This window comes from Sciurus vulgaris, assembly GCF_902686455.1.
Source record: "Sciurus vulgaris genome assembly, chromosome: 2".
Classification (NCBI taxonomy): domain Eukaryota; kingdom Metazoa; phylum Chordata; class Mammalia; order Rodentia; family Sciuridae; genus Sciurus; species Sciurus vulgaris.
The window spans coordinates 113,068,671-113,086,910 of NC_136462.1; the positions used below are offsets into that span (position 1 = coordinate 113,068,671).

An 18,240-nucleotide genomic window follows, 5' to 3' on the forward strand; every position below is an offset into this window, starting at 1 on the left:
TAGATGGGGTAAGGGAAGAGAGGAGGTTCACTGAATTGGGCAGGGTGGGAGATGTGGAATGGGGGGAAGGGAGGGAGGATGGGAATGAGAAAGACAATGGAATCAATTGGACATAACTTTTCTATGATCACATATGAATACACAACCAGATATGAAACTCCATATCATATATAACCACAAGAATGGTAAGTTATACTCCATGTATGTATGTCAAAATACATTCTACTGTCATGTATAACTAAAAAGAACAAATTTTAAAGATGGCAAATTTAAAAAGTGTCTATAACAAAAGGAATAATTTAAAAATGTAGAAGATAAGACTGAATACCACAATAAAATAGATATAAACAGAAATATGGATAACTTCTTTAAGTTTAGTCTTGGGTGAAAATAGTAAAAAAAAAAAAAAGGACTCTGTAGCAAAACAGCAATTTGTATAGACTAAAAACACATTCAAAAAAGCCCCTTTGTTTTCAAAGATACATTCAAGATGATATACTGAACATATTAAAATAAAAGGAGCAAAGGGAATGGGAAAGAAGCTAAGTGGATAAAGGAGAATAAAATTAAAAAGGGTCCTGAAGAAGTCAAGGACCAGGAAGATGACTGTAAAAGCAAAAACCTTGAGAGAAAGTGTGAGGGGATAGGATCCAAAACACAGAGGGTCTAGTCTTAGAGGCAAGAACTTATCTTACTTTAAAAAAAAAAAAAAAAAGCTATCCATAATAAATATTTAAATTAACAACAATTTTTATGAATATGCAGACCTTGGTCACATGGGTTCTTAGTCATTTTTGGTTCATGAACCTCTTCAAAGATCTAACTAATTTTAGGGGAACTTCTCTCCCCTAAAATACACAAGAGATATTTAGATAAAACTTTACACACAACTTTAACCATGCTCCCTCCCTGAATTAGTCCATACTCAAGTACAAGGCTTTCTGTTTTTAGTTTTCTTTCTTTCTTTTTTTTGCAGTTCTGGGAATTCAACCCGGGTGCACTCTTCCACTGAGCTACACCCCTAGTGCTTTTTATTTTGAGACAGGGTCTTTGCTAAGTTGCCTAGGCTGGCCTCAAACTCACAGTCCTCCTGCCTCAACTCTAAAGTCACTGGGATTATGGGTGTGCACCACTATGCCCTGCTTTCCCCCTCCCTTTTTAAGTATAACACACATACAGAAAAGAGTACAACTCCAGGAATTATCACAAAGTAACCATACTATTCATTATAAACATCTCTCAGGTCAAAAAATAGAGTATTAACTAGAAACAGGAAACCCCTCCAACCTTCCCAAAGAGAAACACTAGCTTGAATTCTAACACTAGTTTTATCTTTTTCTAAACTCTGTATAAATGGTAAATGGAAGAACTCACAGAGTACACTCTTTTTGGTCTAGTTTTTTTTACTTCACTATGTGTTTGAGATTCTGCCATATTCATACTCCCAGAGTTTGTTCACTTTTGTTTCTGCATAGTTTTTCATTTTAAATATATACAATTTTATTTATCCACTCTATTATTAACAGACATTTGGCTTATTTCCAATGTTAGTCAACTATAAGTGATTACAAAGTCATGCATAAATTATTTTACATGTTCTTTGATTCACAAGCACATGCGTTAAAAAAATACTAAGAATGAAACTGCTACCATAAGTGGTATATGAGCATTCAACTTCGGTAGATAATGCCAGTTTTCCAAAGTGGTTGTAAGAAGACCTCATACTTGATGGAAAAGATGGATTAGAAATAAACACCTCTATCATTTTTAGTAAGCAGAAACATTCCTCTGAGCTCTCTAAAATACTGGCTTGTTCCTCTTTTTTGTTATTGTTGTTGCTTTTAATTGCTGAATACAACTACATAAACTATAAAAAGTTGTAAGGTACAGCAGTTATGTGTTCTGTAATCACTTTGGTCAAATTCTAATTCCATCCAGTGTTAGTTATCAGATAAGCAAATAAGTTTGTGCTTAGGTACTGTAGAATGGGAGAGGGAGCCAAAAAAGTTAAAATTTAATTCAAATAATTTGATTTAAATAATTTAATAATTACACATTTTAAAAATCAAAATTTTTCTGATGTTGCTTATCTTTGCTTTTTTATGGTTTGGTACTGAATAGTTTTGCATTATAGTGGTACTAAAATCAGTTCAATGCTAGTGATATGAAGGTTTAGAGATGGGAAATCATTACTCTGATTCTCTCATTTGTTCACCTGACAACTGTTAAGTGAATGTTTACTGAAATGGGCATGTGTCAGTTTTATTACATATTATTGTCCAGCAATTGGGCTAGCTCTCCCCGGTAGAATTCAATATAAATGTGTTTGAAAATCTAGATCCTTAGAGCCAATTGTGGAAGCCAAAAAGGCCAGATGCCTGCTCTTCTTGCTTGAGGAGGCATACGGACTGGTCAATTAAAGGTACTAATGCAGATTTTAAATTTAAAATCACAAAGAATTTAAAATTCATTCTGGGCTGAGGATGCAGCTCAGTGGTAGAGTTCTTAAAATAAATCCATCCATCCATTCATTCATTCTTCAGGTTCTTTTTGCCATGAGAGGATCCAACAAGAAATTGGCATTCTACCACACAAGAGAAGGCCATGATCACACTGGAACTCTGATCCTGGACTTCCATCATCCAAGACAGTAAGAAATTAATTCTGCTATTTATAAATAAAAAAGAGAATTCATTCTTAGGTCAGTGACATACAGTACCCCCCAAAGGCAAATGGCATCCAGTGGCATCAATGGTGTCTTAAATATGGAAAGAATATTCCTGTGGTTATTACTTTGACTATGGTCTAGTTCTAAGGTTTGCCCATCTCCTATTTGTTCTGAGTCTGGTTCTCCCTAGTCATTTCTGTCAGCTAATCAATTTCCTTCCAAAAAAAATCCTTTCTCTTTTGCTTCAGCTAACCAGAGTTGCATCTCTTGTTTGCAGCCAAGAATCCAGAAATGATACCCCTACCCTACTCTATAGCAGAGAATGGTAATACAAAGACAAACTGAGGCATGGTTTTACCTTATAGGAGTTTAACAGAAAAAACAAGTAAATAATCAACATGTTAGCAGTTAGGTTCATAACAGTAATAATCAAGGAAAAGCAAAGAACACATAGCTCAGGCTTGAGGAGTCAAAAAAAGACATATCATCCAAATCCTGCAAATGTGAATAGAATGATGGAGGAGAGATGGAAGGGCATTCCAAACAAAAGAAGAAACAAGCACAAAAGCATATCTTTTCTCTGTTCAGCATCCTCCTCCCTTACACTATCAAATGCACAATTGAGCCAGGCATGGTGGTGCACGCCTATAATTCCAGCAGCTCAGAAGGCTGAGGCAGGAGGACGGAGAGTTCAAAGCCAGCCTCAGCAAAAGGAAGGCACTAAGCAACTCAGTGAGAAACCCTGTCTCTAAATAAAATACAAAATAGGGCTGGGGATATGGCTCAGTGGTCAAGTGCCCCCGAGTTCAATCCCGGGTACCAAAAAAAAAAAAAAAAAAAAAAAAAAAAAAAAAAAAAAGGACATCTGAATATAAATGAAAATAAGGGGGGGGGGAGCAAATATATTTAAGGGACTAAAGTGAGGAAAGGAAAATTGATGGATTTGTAGAAGGGCAAGAAACAGTCCCTATATGTGATCTTGATGACAATGGTGATAATTTTGAGTTTGCTGTGTAAAAGTAAACCTCATGCTTGAAACACATATATAAACACCCCCCATCACCACCACGAAGCTGGCCACAAGTATCTCTCTTCTCTCCTCATTTCAATCACTTCTCAAAATAGTCAACCTGGACTTTTGGGGAGATTTTTTTGTTTATTTGGTGGTTATTTGTGATGGGGTGGAGTAGGAATCATGAATGAGTGGATAAAGGAATCGAAAAGGGAAGTAAAGGTGCTAATCAGGTGATCAGAGCAGTGAAGCACAAAGTGTTCTGCCAATTGCCTACATGGGTTTTGCTTAAGGGTAGGTACAATTCTATAGGAGAAAAATTATATAAAATAATATTTTGTAAAATAATATATACATGTTCTTTTCTCTAAAATTATAAAATTTTAGTACTGACATTTTAGATATTTATCTTTTAAAATTATATTAAACCTATGTATTATTTTCACTATTTGCTTTTATAAAATTGTATTTTTTAGTTGTTGATGGACCTTTATTTTATTTATTTATGTGCAGTGCTGAGAATCAAACCCAGAGCTAGGCAAGTGCTCTACCACTGAGCTACAACCCCAGCCCCTAAAATTATGCTCTTTATAAGCTTTATAAAAGCTCTATCATTTCCTGTTATCCAACCTATGGAGGTCTATGCTTAAACAGGAAAAAATGAGCAGAAAAGGAAACTAACAAACCAACCAAACACCACTATTCATAAAATTTGATAAAGGAGTTTGAAAGCAAGTGATCAATAATACCTCATTCTCAAGAGTGACAAGTTGATTACAGAACAAATGATTTAACTATTTTATAATCAGTAGTTGTTCTTTTAAAAAGTCCTTATTTACTACCATGTAGACAGATCTCAAAAACTGTTTATTTTCTGTTTCATTAAGTTGAATGATATAAAAACTGACGTTACCATACTGAGGTCCTCTGTTTACACAACTCTTCAGTACCTTTGCAATTCATTTTCTACTACCAGAATATCCCCATTCAAATGGCTAGCTCCTGTGAAATATTTGAGATTTGTTCTTGGAAGCTTTCCACACTTCTTTCCCCTTCAGAGGTTGCCATTCTGTTTTCTTTCTCTCTCTCTCTCTCTCTTTTTTTTTAACTGGTCATTATAGTTATACATAATGAATGGATCTGATGTTACATATTCATGCATGCACACAATGTAACTATATAATTCGGCCAGTATCACTCCCCAGCACTTCCCTCTTTCCTCCCCTCTCCCACACCCATCCATTTTCTCCATGGATCTCACTTTGATTTTCATTAGATCCCTACCCCCCATACATCTTTCTTTTCCTTTGCCCTTTCTAGCTTCCACATATAAAAGAAAACATACAATCCTTGACCTTCTGAGTTTGGCTTATTTTGCCTAACATGATCTCTAGGTTCAATCTATTTCCCTGCAAATGACATAATTTCAATTTTCTTTATGGCTGAATGTAAACACCATGGCATATTTATACCGCATTTTCTTTATCTAATCACCTGTTGATGGACACCTAAATTTGTTCCATGGTTTGGCTAATGTACATTGTGCTGCTAAAAATATGGGTATACATGTATCACTACAGTATGATAACTTTAATTCTTTAAGATAAATATCAAGAAGTATTATAGTGGAATCATATGGTGGTTCCATGTCTAGTCTTCTGAGGAACTACCATACTGATTTCCATAGAGGTTGTACCAACTTACAATCCTACCAATAGTATAGAAGTATTCCTTTTTCGCCATATCCTCTCCAGCATTTAATATTGGGTTTTTTGTTTTTGTTTTTTGGTTTCTTTTTTTGGTACCAAATTGAACCCAGGAGTGCTTAACCACTGAGCCATATCCCCAGCCCTTTTTATATTTTATACTTAGAGACGAGGTCTTGCTAAGTTGCTTAGGACCTTGCTAAATTGCTGAGACTGACGTTGAACTTGATATCTTCCTGCCTCAGTTTCCTGAGTCTCTCTGTGAGCCCCTGGGATTACAAGCATATACCACCACATCCAGTTTACTATTGTCTGTATTCTTAGTAACTGCCATTCTCACTGGTGTGAGATGATATCTCAATATTTTAATTTGCATTACCCTAATTGCTAATGATTTTTATAATTTTTCATATATTTGTATTTCTTCTTTTCAGAATTATCTGTTTAATTCATTTGCCCATTTATTAACTGGGTTACCTTGTTTTGGGGTGTTAAGTTTTTTGAGTTCTTTATGTATCCTAGATATTAATCCTGTCAGAAAAGTAGCCAGCAAAGATTTTCTCTGTAGGTTCTCTCTTCACATTCTTATTTCCTTTGTTGTACAGAAGCTTTTTAATTTGACACTATCCCATTTATTAACTCTTGGCATTATTTCCTGAAATTTAAGGGTCCTACTGAGAAAATCATTGCCTGTGCCTATGTCCTACAGTGTTGACTATACATTTTCTTCTAGGAGTTGCACTGTTTCTGGTATGATTCCTAGGTCTCTGATCCATTTTAAGTTAATTTTTGTGCAGGGTGAGAGGAAAGAGTCTTGCTTCATTCTTCTACCTAGAGATAACCAATTTTCCCAGTACCATTTGTTAAAAAGGCTGTCCTTTCTCCAATGTACATTTTTGACAGCTTTGTCAAAGATGAGTTGACTATAGATGTGTGGGTTTTTCTGTGTCTTCTATTCTGCACCATTAGTCTATGTGTCTGTTTTTATGCCAGTACCATGAAGCTTTTGTTATTATAGCTCTGTAGTACTGTGATCCTTCCAGCATTGCTTTTTTGACTTAGACTGCTTTGGCTATTCTGGGTCTTTTATTTTTCCAAATGAATTTTAAGCTATTCTGGGTCTTTTATTCTTCCAAATGAATTTTAGGACTTTAAGTTCTGTGAAGAATGTCTTTTTTAATGGAGACCATTCTATTTTCTTATGCTGCATGAGTATCCTGTACATGTCTTTTATATGTAATTAGTTCTTTGAACATCTACTCTTCTCAACTACATTATAAATTCTTTGAGAGTAGGCAATGTTACATTTCTATCTATAAATATATGTTTTAGAAGTCCCTGGCAGAGAGCAGATAGTAAATATTTGCTAAAGAATAACAATATATTAATAATGTTATTAATATAAGGTTAAATATAATATACATGTATTCATAAAATAACATGATTCAAACTTCAAATTCTATATGCAGACACTAAAAGATTACCCCAACTGTTTTCACTTGAAAATGGGAGAGGTTTTTCACAATAACCACACAAGGATTAGGGATGAAATAAGTTCTTTGTTACTATATAAAGCCATTGAGAGGTCTGTTATTTCACAAAAAAAAATCTTAATTTCATAATTTTATGAAAAATTGAATAGTGGTTGTCATAAAAAGATTTTAAGTAAACAGTTCTCAATTGTTGACAATAGAAGAAGGGAGAGGCATCAATAATTTTAATGACATAATGTGCCTCTAGAAAGTACTTACCGCAATTAATTTGATTATAACTGTCCAATCTTATAATAATTTAAACCAAATAAAGAAGGGATAATGTGTAAGTCTAGCTCAGAAGTAGTTAGGAAATTCTAAAATTCCCCATTCTGTCCTCTTATTCAACCTTTTTCTCCATGCTTCAATTCATCTCACAAATAAAAAGGCATAAATGCTAGTTAAATGCTAGTGACATGGCTCCCTGGCCGCCAAGCCATGCAGCCAGCACACTGGTCCTTGCCAAAAAGGAGTGGTGAACTGGCAGAGTGGCAGCCCAGGCAGGCTGAAGCACAAGGTGAGCCAGGGCAAGCCAATGTGTCACACCACGGAAGCCCAGCCTGCATACAGCATGAATTCCTGTTGAAGTGCACTCCATGCAACACTACAGCTCCAGACCTCTCACCAAGCATCGTCAATTCACTGACTTCAACCTCTGGCTTTCCAAGAAGCAGGGAGAAAATAGAAGGCAAGCCTGAATCGAATTCAGGGCTAACCAATAGTGTTTATTTGTACTTGTCCAAACCCTAGTTAGTATAATTTTACACCAATAGCATTAGTACCTTTTTCAAATCCTGATTAGCCTAAGTTTGGACCAATACATTGACCCAAATGCTATAAAAACCCCTAGACTACCACACTAAGACAGCAACCTTGTCAAGTCCCCTCTCAAACTGCAGGAGTTCTGTTTTTATGCACTTATGAATAAATTCTACTCTCACACTTACTCATCTTGGTCTGTGGATTTCATTCTTTGAATTTATGAGACAAAAACCCAGAAAGAAGAAGAAATTGATGGTGAGCTGCTGGGGTCAGCATGGCCTGCATTAAGAGCTGCAACACATTTCTTAGCTGCAGAGGCCTGCAGCTTGGACAGACCCCACCTGCCAGCAGAAGCACAGAAATTCTAGTTTCAACGATAGAGACTAATTGACGTTTAAGAGTAAGCAAAGGACACGCCAACAGTTTAAGAAGTACTATTAATAAAACTAGTCTGAATTTTAAATAAGCAACTAATTATACAGTATGAATAAGAAATGCTAATTATCATTAATGCCAATTCAAATTTGTGACAAGATGTTGTGACCAAACGTTGGAGCTACTAGAAAAAAAGACACATGACCAACTTGCCATGATATTCTCAAAAGTTAGAAATGTATTTTTTGTTTTAAGATCCAGGATTAGTTGGTTTGTTCATTCATTCACCAATTCAAAGCTCAGTGGAGGAAAAAGACAAATAAATCAAAATATTCTAAAGGTAACTATAGTATAATAAAACATTTCCTAAGTGCGAGATATTATCTACTTAGAGTCAATATCCTATAGCAATACATACATTCCTGTGTTTACAGCAGCACACTTCACAATAGCCAAAGTATGGAACCAGCCTACATGTCCAACAATGTATGGATAAAGAAAATGTGGGATATATGCACTATGGAGTTTTATTCAGCCATAAAGAATTAAATTATGTCACTTGCAGGAAAATGTATGGAACTTGAAAAGATTAGATTAAGAGAAATAAGCCAAATTCAGAGTCGAGGGTCATCTCTTCTCTCATGTGCAGAAACTGAAAAGAGAAAAAAATGAAGGAAAAAAAAAAAGGTGAGAGGAGCTGGGCGTGACAGCACACGACTGTAATCCCAGTGACTCAGGAGGTTGAGAAGCAGAACTGCACGTTTGAGACCAGCCCTAGCAACTTACCGAGGTCCTAAGTAACTCAGTGAAACCTGTCTCAAAATAAAAAAATAAAAAGGGCTGGGGATGTGGCTTAGATGTTGAACACCCCTGGGTTAAATTCCCAGTAACCCCCTCAAAAAGGAAAAGATGAGGGGAATCTCATGAAAATAGAAGGGAGACCAATAGTATAGAGGAAGGGAAGCAGGGGGAGGAAGGAGGAGATAAAAGGGGAGATACTGTGAATCCAAACTGACCAAATTATATTGGTATATTATATACATGTACAAATATGTTACAACTAATTCTACTATTATGCATAATTATAATGCACCAATGAAAAGTCCTCCCCCATCAAATAAAGTGATGGATTAAAAAATACTTTATTTGGGACTTGGGTGTGGCTCAGTGGTAGAGCATTTGCCTAGCATGTGTGAGGCACTGGGATCGATTCTCAGCACTGCATGTAAATAAATGAAGGTCCATTGACAACTAAAAAATATTTTTTTTAAAAAATCCTTTATTTACATTAAAAATTTAAGCTTCACCACAACTTTATGAAGGCATCATTATCCCCATTTTATAGGGGAAGAAACAGGGGTGCATAGAGAAAAAAAAGAATCAATTAGCAAAGACAGGTACACAGTCTGGATCCAAAGCCAATTATTTAATACTGCTTCTCCAATATTACAATAATTCACTCAACAAATTCTTACCAAGTGCCTTCTAAGAGCCAGGTAATTAATGTGAGATATAACACAGTTACTAATAGATTATTCCAGAAGAAATCCAATAATCCAGACGAGAGCAGAGATCTGAGAAGGATTTCTGGAGGAAGTAATACCTTAACTGAGATTTAAAAGATGTAAAGGAAGCCAAGTGTAGTGATACACACCTGCAATCCCAGTGACTCAGGAGGCTGAGGCAGGGGAACTTAGGGAAATCATGTCTCAAAATAAAAAATAAAAGAAGCTTGGAATGTAGCTCAGTGGTAAAGTGTTCCTGGGTTAAATCCCCAGTACCACAAATATATATATATATATATATTTAAAAAAATATATATATATAATAGATATATATATATATATATATATATATATAAATAGAAGAAAAAGAGTAAACCGGTAATTTCAGCCAACACTGACTCAATTTTCTCATCTATGAAATTGAGATAATGGGTGATTGTGAACACTAAACAATGTTCTGCATGGAACCTCACATACAGAAAGTGTTACAGGCCTCATGGACTATTTTTATCCTTCCTCATTATACCTAATTACATTGGGTACCGTTCTGTTCTCAAACATCTTAATTTATTTGGACTACCAAGTTTTACCTCTGATGTTTTCCTGCCCAGATCCCTCTTTCCTCAATTCTTCATGTGACTGGTTCGCTCTCACCTGTCAAGAGTTATCTCCTAAGAGAGGCCTTCCCTAACAACTTTCTTGAGGACCCTCTTTCATTCTCTCAATCACCCTGTTTTCCTCTATAACACTTACCACTCATTGAGCTCTTCCTGTTATTTACAGGTAATATACCAAAGTGATTAGAGGGCAGGCTCTACAATCAGACTGGCTGCATTCAAGTTATAGCTGTCATATACTAGCTACATGACCTTGTATAAGTGTTTAACCCTACATTGTCTAATTTCCTCATCTTTAAAATGAACAAAATAATCAGATGCAGTGGTGCCTGCCTGAAATCCAAGCTACTGAGGAGGCTGAAGCAGGAGGATTACAAGTTTCAGGCAAGCCTGGGCAACTAAGTGAGACCCTGTCTCAAAATCAAAAATATAAAATAAAATAAAAGCGGAGCTGGAAATATAGCTCAGTTGGAGTGTCCTGGATTCACTGCTTAGTACTAAAAAAAACGGACACATGTAAGACAAAATAATGAAGTATTTAATTCACAGACTACTTAAGGGAGTTAAATGAACTAATACATAGAATATTATAAGAATACAGCTCTCAAATATTACCTGTTTACTTGCAATGGTCTTAATGACCCACTAAATGGCATATCTCAACATGTACTACTAAAAACATCTGTAGCAATAATTTAGTCAATATCTAAAGAAGTCAATTAACAACCAAATAAAGGAATACTATTCTGACTAAACCTCCTCAAGAAGTACCACTTTCACAGAAGGAACTGTTTTTGCTGCAAAAGTCAGAAAAAGAAAGTCATACCAAGCTAAGGATCTATGACAATGAAACTATTAACTATTAACTATTTCATTGTTAAACTATTAACAATGAAACTATTTAAAAGTTTTATATGTAATCACTATGTAATTTATACCAATTTATAAAAATGAGATTAAAATATGGAGGATAAGGATAAAAGGTTCTAACCTAAGTATCTTGGGAAACTATGTTTTGACTGGAAACACTAGGGATAAAGACAAAAGGAACTGTACATAATAAACACTGTAGTAGGTGGTAAAGTCAATTCTCACAGAGATACAGATTAACAATTCTGATACTGCCATGTATGTATAATGGTATTGAACAAAGTAGTAAATGGCAGTCAGATGGTGAGAACCAGGTCTCTAGTTTTTGAAGGGGAGAGATATGGATAAGCAAGGGGACAAAACCAGAATAAACCATGTATTAGTGAATCAGCCAAAGATGTTGGCATGAACTGTATTTCACCTAAATGTAGACAGACGAAACAGTTCTATGTTAGCATATATGTTAATATACATACACATATTTTCTTTCTTTTTTTGTGAGGTGGGGGTTACCAGGGATAGAACTCAGGGACATTCAACCATCGAGTCCCCAGCCCTGTTTTGTATTTTATTTAGACAGGGTCTCACTGAGTTGCTTAGCGCCTCACTGTTGCTGAGGCTGGTTTTGAACTCCCAAGTCTCATGCCTTAACCTCTGGAGCCACTGGGATTATAGGTGTATGCCACTGTGCCCTGACCATACATGTATTTCTAAGTCTACACACTAAGAAGGCCTATCAATAGCAATAAGCATGCCTAGTACCCAGAATCTATCAACCTCCAACAACAGGAACCAGGGATCCTTGGGAGAAATGGCTGATGCTAGGGCTGGGGCAGAAAATATACAAGATGGGCATGGAGCATCTTATAATGCAAGCAAAACAATGGGTTATGTCCTGTTGGTCACAGAAGTCAATCTGAAAGGGGTGAAACAATTTGAGGAACAAAATAAATACAGTAGTATAACTATAAGATTATAACTCAAAGTATAAATTTAAAAATTGAGTCTATACTGATATAAATTATTCAATAAGTAAATAAATGAGGGAGAGGAGGAAAATCTCTCTCAACAGAAGAATTACAAATAATTTTACAAATTGAAGAGTTCTCCATAAGGTAATACCTAATTCTCAAAATGTGGCTTGTTTCCAAAAAGTAGACTATGTGAAAACTTTATAGTAGAGAATCTTGTACTACCACAGCAAGGTGATCCAGGTTAGCAATATTAATGACAAGCTTTATTGCTAGTATTTACCCTTGATATGATGCAATGCAATTGGCACTTTACCTCTGTGGTTGTCTTTCCCCAAATACAAAATTCCAGTCTAACTATTAGAAGGACATCAGACAAACCAAAATGAAGGGGATTCCACAAAATACCTGACTGGTATCTGCTTATAGTTTGGATCTTAAATATCTCCCAAAGGCCCATGTGTTAAAAAGTCCTGGTCTCCAGTTCAAGGCATTAAAGGAAGGTACTGGAACCTTCAGGAGGCAGACCTTAGTGGAAGAAGTTTGGTCATTGAGGGAGTGCCCTTGAAGGAGCTACTGAGACCCCAGTTGCTCCTCTTCCTCTTTCTTTGACTTCCAAGTCACTCTAAAGTGAGCAGCTTTGTTCTACCAGGCACTCCTCAACATGACATGCTGCTTTACACAGGCCCCAAGTCAACAGGGTCAACTGATCAAGGACTGAAACCTATGAAATCTTGAGCCAAAATAAACCAGGCTGATCTTAGTTTTCTCAGTCATATATAGTGGGCTCAGCAAAAATAGAAATATGGTGAGTACTGTGTAAAATAATCTCACCATTGATTTAAAAGTTTGTAATATTGCAGATAAAAGTGTCTACCAGACATTTCATCTGTGTACATTTTGATTCCTTAATTGGTAAGCAATTTAGTGCAGAAAATTCTCCTCTAAGCAGGAGAACTCTTGAATTTTGAACAAGGATGTAGTACTAGACAACACAGTAGAAGAAATGTCAGAGAAGAGTTTAGAAGGTACACAGTTAGACTGATCTTTGAAATAAAGGACAGTATCAGAGAAAAAATACAGGAAGTGAAAGATCACTTCAATAAAGAGGCAGAAATTATAAAAAGGAATCAAGCAGAAATCTTCAAAATAAAGGAAACAATAAATCAGATTAAAAATTCAATGGAAAGTAACACCAACAAACTAGACCACTTAGAAGACAGAACCTCAGACAATGAAGACAAAGCTGTAGTACCAATCATATTAATAAAATTCTACCTGGATTTTGAAGTAAATAAATTTTAAGTAATTTTTGGTAAAATATATTTTCAGTACATTACTGAAACACTCCTCACAGTCTTAGAAGGGATATAACAATATCTATTTTGAGAAAGCACATTAGAAAGTCCACTATCAACAATATACTAAGGTTCAAAATTACAGCAACATGTAACAATAACATGGGTCCACATTGTTAATTGTTAAGGAAACTTCCCTAACATTTATAACTATCCTGAAAAAAATCTTGTAAATAATTAAGAAAAAGGTATCTCAATAGAAAACGTGCAAAGGATAGGTACAGGCAAATTACTGAAGAGATAACCAAATATATTAAAAGATGAAAAAAAGACAAAAATGAAATGCATTTTATACCATTCAGACTGGCAAAAATCAGAGAGTCTGACAACACTAACTGCTGGCAAGGATACAAAGAGACAGTTGTCTGCCAATATCCTATAAATATCTTATAAAGGGAAAAATACTTCTATCCTAGAACCCAGCAATTTGACAACCAGGTATATGACCTAGAGAAATTCTGACATGTTGTTTCAGGAGATACAGTGACATTAATGAGGCAAAGTTTGTAACAGATAAAAAATGAAAACAATCTAAATGCTCATGAATAGGGGAAATGATAAAATGAGCATATTAATTCAATGGAACACTAAATAGCAATGAAAATGAATTAACTGGACCTACGGTATCGACAACAATGGAGGAGTTCTAAATATGTATACCAAGACACAATCATATTAATAGCTACTTAAATTTACCAGCACATAAAAAAATGAAGTGCCATGCACAGTTTTGAGCATGTTATGCAAATAAACTTAATTTCTACAACAATCTTATGAAATGGACAATTCTATTACCGCCATTTGATAGAAGACCCTGCAGCACGTAAAGATTAAATAACTTATCTAAGGTCACAAAACTTTTAAGTGGCAGGGTCAAGATTTAAAGCAAGGAAGTATCGTTCCAAAGCCCATGCTTTTTAAAAGCAACCAAAACAATACCATATATTGTTCATACTTACAGTTTATGAACTGGGAGGGAAGATGGAGAGAGATGAAACTGGGAAGAAATTCTAACTTCACCAGAATTATAAAGTTCTACACTGCTATTTTAGAATTTGGTGTGGTAACTATGACATAGTTCTTTTATATTAAATACGTATCTGAAGCCAAAATGAAAAATGTTAACATTTTATATGTGGGTATATGGGTGTATACTACATATTTTGGTAATTTACTTTTAAAGCTTTTCAAACTAAAAATGTCTCATGTACAAAACAATATTATTCCAAAAACAAAAACAAATTTAAGGAATTTTTAGCAGGGCACAGTGGCCCATACCTGAATCCCTGCTACTCGGGAGGCTCAGGCAGGAGAATCACATGTTTGAGGCCATCCTTGGCAACTTAAGAGGAATCCTGTACAAAATTTAAAAACTCAAAGGGCTGGGAATGTAGCTCTGGTAGAACACCCTTGGGTTCACTTCCCAGTACTGCAGCTTTTACTCAAAAATAGAAACAGTTAAACTGTAAAAGTTTACATATGTATATAAACTTTAACATAAATATGGAAAATGAATTTTCACATAGGTCAAAAGAGAAAAATTTTAGCAAAGTGTACCAGAAATGGTTATCTCTTACTTACCATACTTATTCATCTTGATGACTCACTATCTTTAGTGAAAATAAAGTGTAGCACTAATAGAAAAACTCCCATGATATCATTCTTTTTTCTGGATACTTTGTCTCTTTTATCTCTTCTACTTGTTTGTGATTTTCAACTGAAGGAAGTAAGAAAAAGGAACCAAGAAAGTCTCACACATTTAAAAAATAACAAGAACAGTCATAGATAAACATAAATACAGACTTTTAGAATGCAAGATTCCCCAACCTAAAATCAAGTAATGTTCCAAAAATTCATTTGTATATTGGTTTTCTGGGAACTCAAAGCATGTTTTCCCACTAAGAAAATTATTAGAGCCTATGAACACCAAAAAAAAAAAAAAAAAAAAGATACTACCTAAATATTAGCAGTGAAACTGGAAAAGCAGAGTACACATTGTGTGCTGATGGCTCATAAAGAAAAAAGCCTTCTCAGGCAAGGTTTGAAGGCTAAAATCATGTTTCATTCACCTTTGTATCTTCAGTAACTAGCAAAATATTGGCATCTCATAAACATCCCAAAACCATTGCTTAATAACTGATGAAGTGATGAGGAAAGACTGGGGAGAGAAGTTCATCAATAGGTGGCACTGTCAACAAGAACAGTTTGGTGTAGGAAGCAAACAGAAAAGAGGTTGGAGAAAAGCAATGTGCAAATGGTGCAAAACATCTACATACGTAGAACTTAAAATTGGGGGTTGGTCATTAGAAGAATGCCTTCACCTAAATTACCAGCTGTTTCTAGTATTGTGTACTGCAAATATGCACCATATTTTAGGATGATTTTGTTAACAATGAATCATAACATAGTTTTCTTGCTGGAGCAATGGTTTATTCAGAATTTCAGTATTTTCTCCAATAATCCTTAATAATATTCTGTCATTTTTGTGATTATAAAAGTAATAATTGTTCAGAAGTGGGAAAAAACATTAACAGCAAAATTACCCTTAATTCTATCATTCCAGAGATAATGTTAATATTTTATATATTTCATGTCCTTTCAGTCATTTACATGTGGTATGTTATAAATAACACAGTATATATTTCTTTATATAATGATTTTCCTCTCAACATCATACTTTTTTATGTCAGTAAATGTTTTTTAAAATGATATCTAATTGCTAAATCCACTGCATGGATTATCATTAATTTCACCATTTCCATATTATAGGGTATTTTGACTTAATTTTTTTTGCTACTATAATAAGACCCTATATAAATTAATGGGTTACTAAACGTAAAGTGCTATATTGGTATTTTAGAATTCAAAGTAAAATTATGACATACAGTGTGACTTGGCTCCCCTACAAACCCCTACCATATATTCTACTGGACAATAAACAATCTGAGGCACTAAAATACAATGAAGAAAGGAAAAAAAATTGACTAACATCTTTAGTCATTCTCTTCTTCTACCTCTGATACAAAAAAGAAAAGTTGCACAAAGATGTCTCTGACATTAGAGAAGAAGAGCAAATTAGTTTTCCTGCTAGAATCATTTGTTTTCCATTTAGAATGAGCCATTGCTTTAAATAATAAAGCACAACATTATAATATAATGAACATTTCTGTTTCAATGCTTATGAAATAAGCAGAATGCCTGGAAAAATTCTACAAACAATAAAAGATAATGCAACCAATAACATACAACAGGAAAGTAAGTTTTCTTCTGCTACTCTTCCATAACTTTTATTGTTTTTTGAATAAACTCTAATAAATGTTCCTTCCTTCTTATATCCTCCCAATTATACTAAATATTATTTAGGTTGTCAGAAACAGGGCAACAGTTCCAGGAACTTAAGAATCAATAACTTTTTAAGCCAGTGGTAATTCATGTGGAAAAGTTCAAAACAAATCAGTATCAGCTTCCTGGCTCTCCTAAATGAACAGAAAATTTATACTGTGCTTCACCAACTTTTAAAAATGTAAATTTTTGTACATAGTTTATAATTCAAGGCAAAGTTTATTCATTTGTTCCTGATATTGGGTTGGGGTCAAAATAATCATCTTCTCTTAACAAGCACATTCTTATAAAATCCCACAGTGAAGTAGGTCTGTGTTAATAATTCAGAAAAAGAAAATTATGTAACATATATCATATATACTGATATATTACTCTGGACTCCATACTGAGAACTCTGACTCAAAGGGAAATTGTGAAAATAAATTAAAAGTTACCCAAAAATGTTTACTTCTCCCCAAAACAAAGTTCCCATAAAAGAAGCCAAAGACAGTCTTTCATTATAAGTTCAAACAGGGTTCAAATAGCTCAGAATTCTGTATACTTTAGTTTTCAGAAGCTGAATCCCAGAACTATTATAAACAAACTGAATTAACTTGCCCAAGAGTTCTTACTTATTACTCAATGTTATATTCCCCAGAGACTACTTTTTATAATAATCTCAAATGCACTACAATAGATTACTGTAACCTGGGCTACGCTGTTTACAGGTGTCTCAGCCTCCCTCCCCCAAGGTGGGAAGAAGTGAAAGAGGATAGGCCGAAATCAAAATGAGACTATATACACACCAAATAAAAGCTTGTAACTTTGTAAGATTGTTTCTCTTATACTTGGGTTATTCTTTTCATTACTGTAAAATACATTTTAAAGAACAACATTCAGAGAGTAATACAATTTCTACCCTCAGGAGTCTCTGGCTGGCTGACACGCATTTTCTCCTCAAATAAATGCATGCCTGTTGACTGATGCCTGTCCTGCTGTTGCAAACAAGACATAACTGTCCTATAAGACAAAAACCTCTCTCTAAGGCTTCTAGGCGTTACCATACGTTTGAATTAAAAGCACACTGGAACAACAACAAAATTAGTCCATCGCGTCTGTCGTTTAAAAGCACGATAACGAAAAGCTGTCGCTGCGACCCAATTTTAGGTCACAAGCTTCCCCCCCCCCTTTTTTCCTCCTCCCCTCTGAAAGCGATAAACTTTAAAGGTAACGATAATAACCAAGAATCGCCCACCACCCCCCCACCGCCCCGCAGAAAAAAAAATTTTTTTTTGAAAAAAACTGGTCAACTTGGACGCTGGCCGGGCTCACGCGGAACCCGCGCCCGCGGGCCGGGGAAAGCTGGGCAGACCACCAGGAGGAAAAGGCGGGACCCGGGCTCCGCAGGCTCACCCCCTCCGCGTGTTTAAAATACCGAGCAGGTGGGATTCCGGGAAGCCACCTCCGACTTACGTAACGAGCTTGTCAAAATCCCAGCTCCAGGACCTCCCCCTCCCCGCCCCCACCACCCAAACAACAACAG

At 35.3% G+C, this 18,240-nt stretch overlaps 1 protein-coding gene across 9 annotated transcripts in view; it reads right to left on the reverse strand.

The window, feature by feature from the left end:
- DENND4A (DENN domain containing 4A) overlaps positions 1–18,240 on the reverse strand; it is a 114,002-nt gene that overhangs the window by 95,280 nt on the left and 482 nt on the right. For 7 of the 9 annotated variants that reach the window (XM_079125618.1, XM_079125617.1, XM_079125615.1 and 4 more), the window contains exon 2: positions 14,958–15,093. The exons of the other annotated variants lie outside the window; for them this stretch is intronic. The gene's annotated coding sequence lies outside the window, so the exon portion shown is untranslated. The remainder of the gene's footprint in view (positions 1–14,957; positions 15,094–18,240) is intronic. 9 annotated transcript variants of the gene reach the window in all.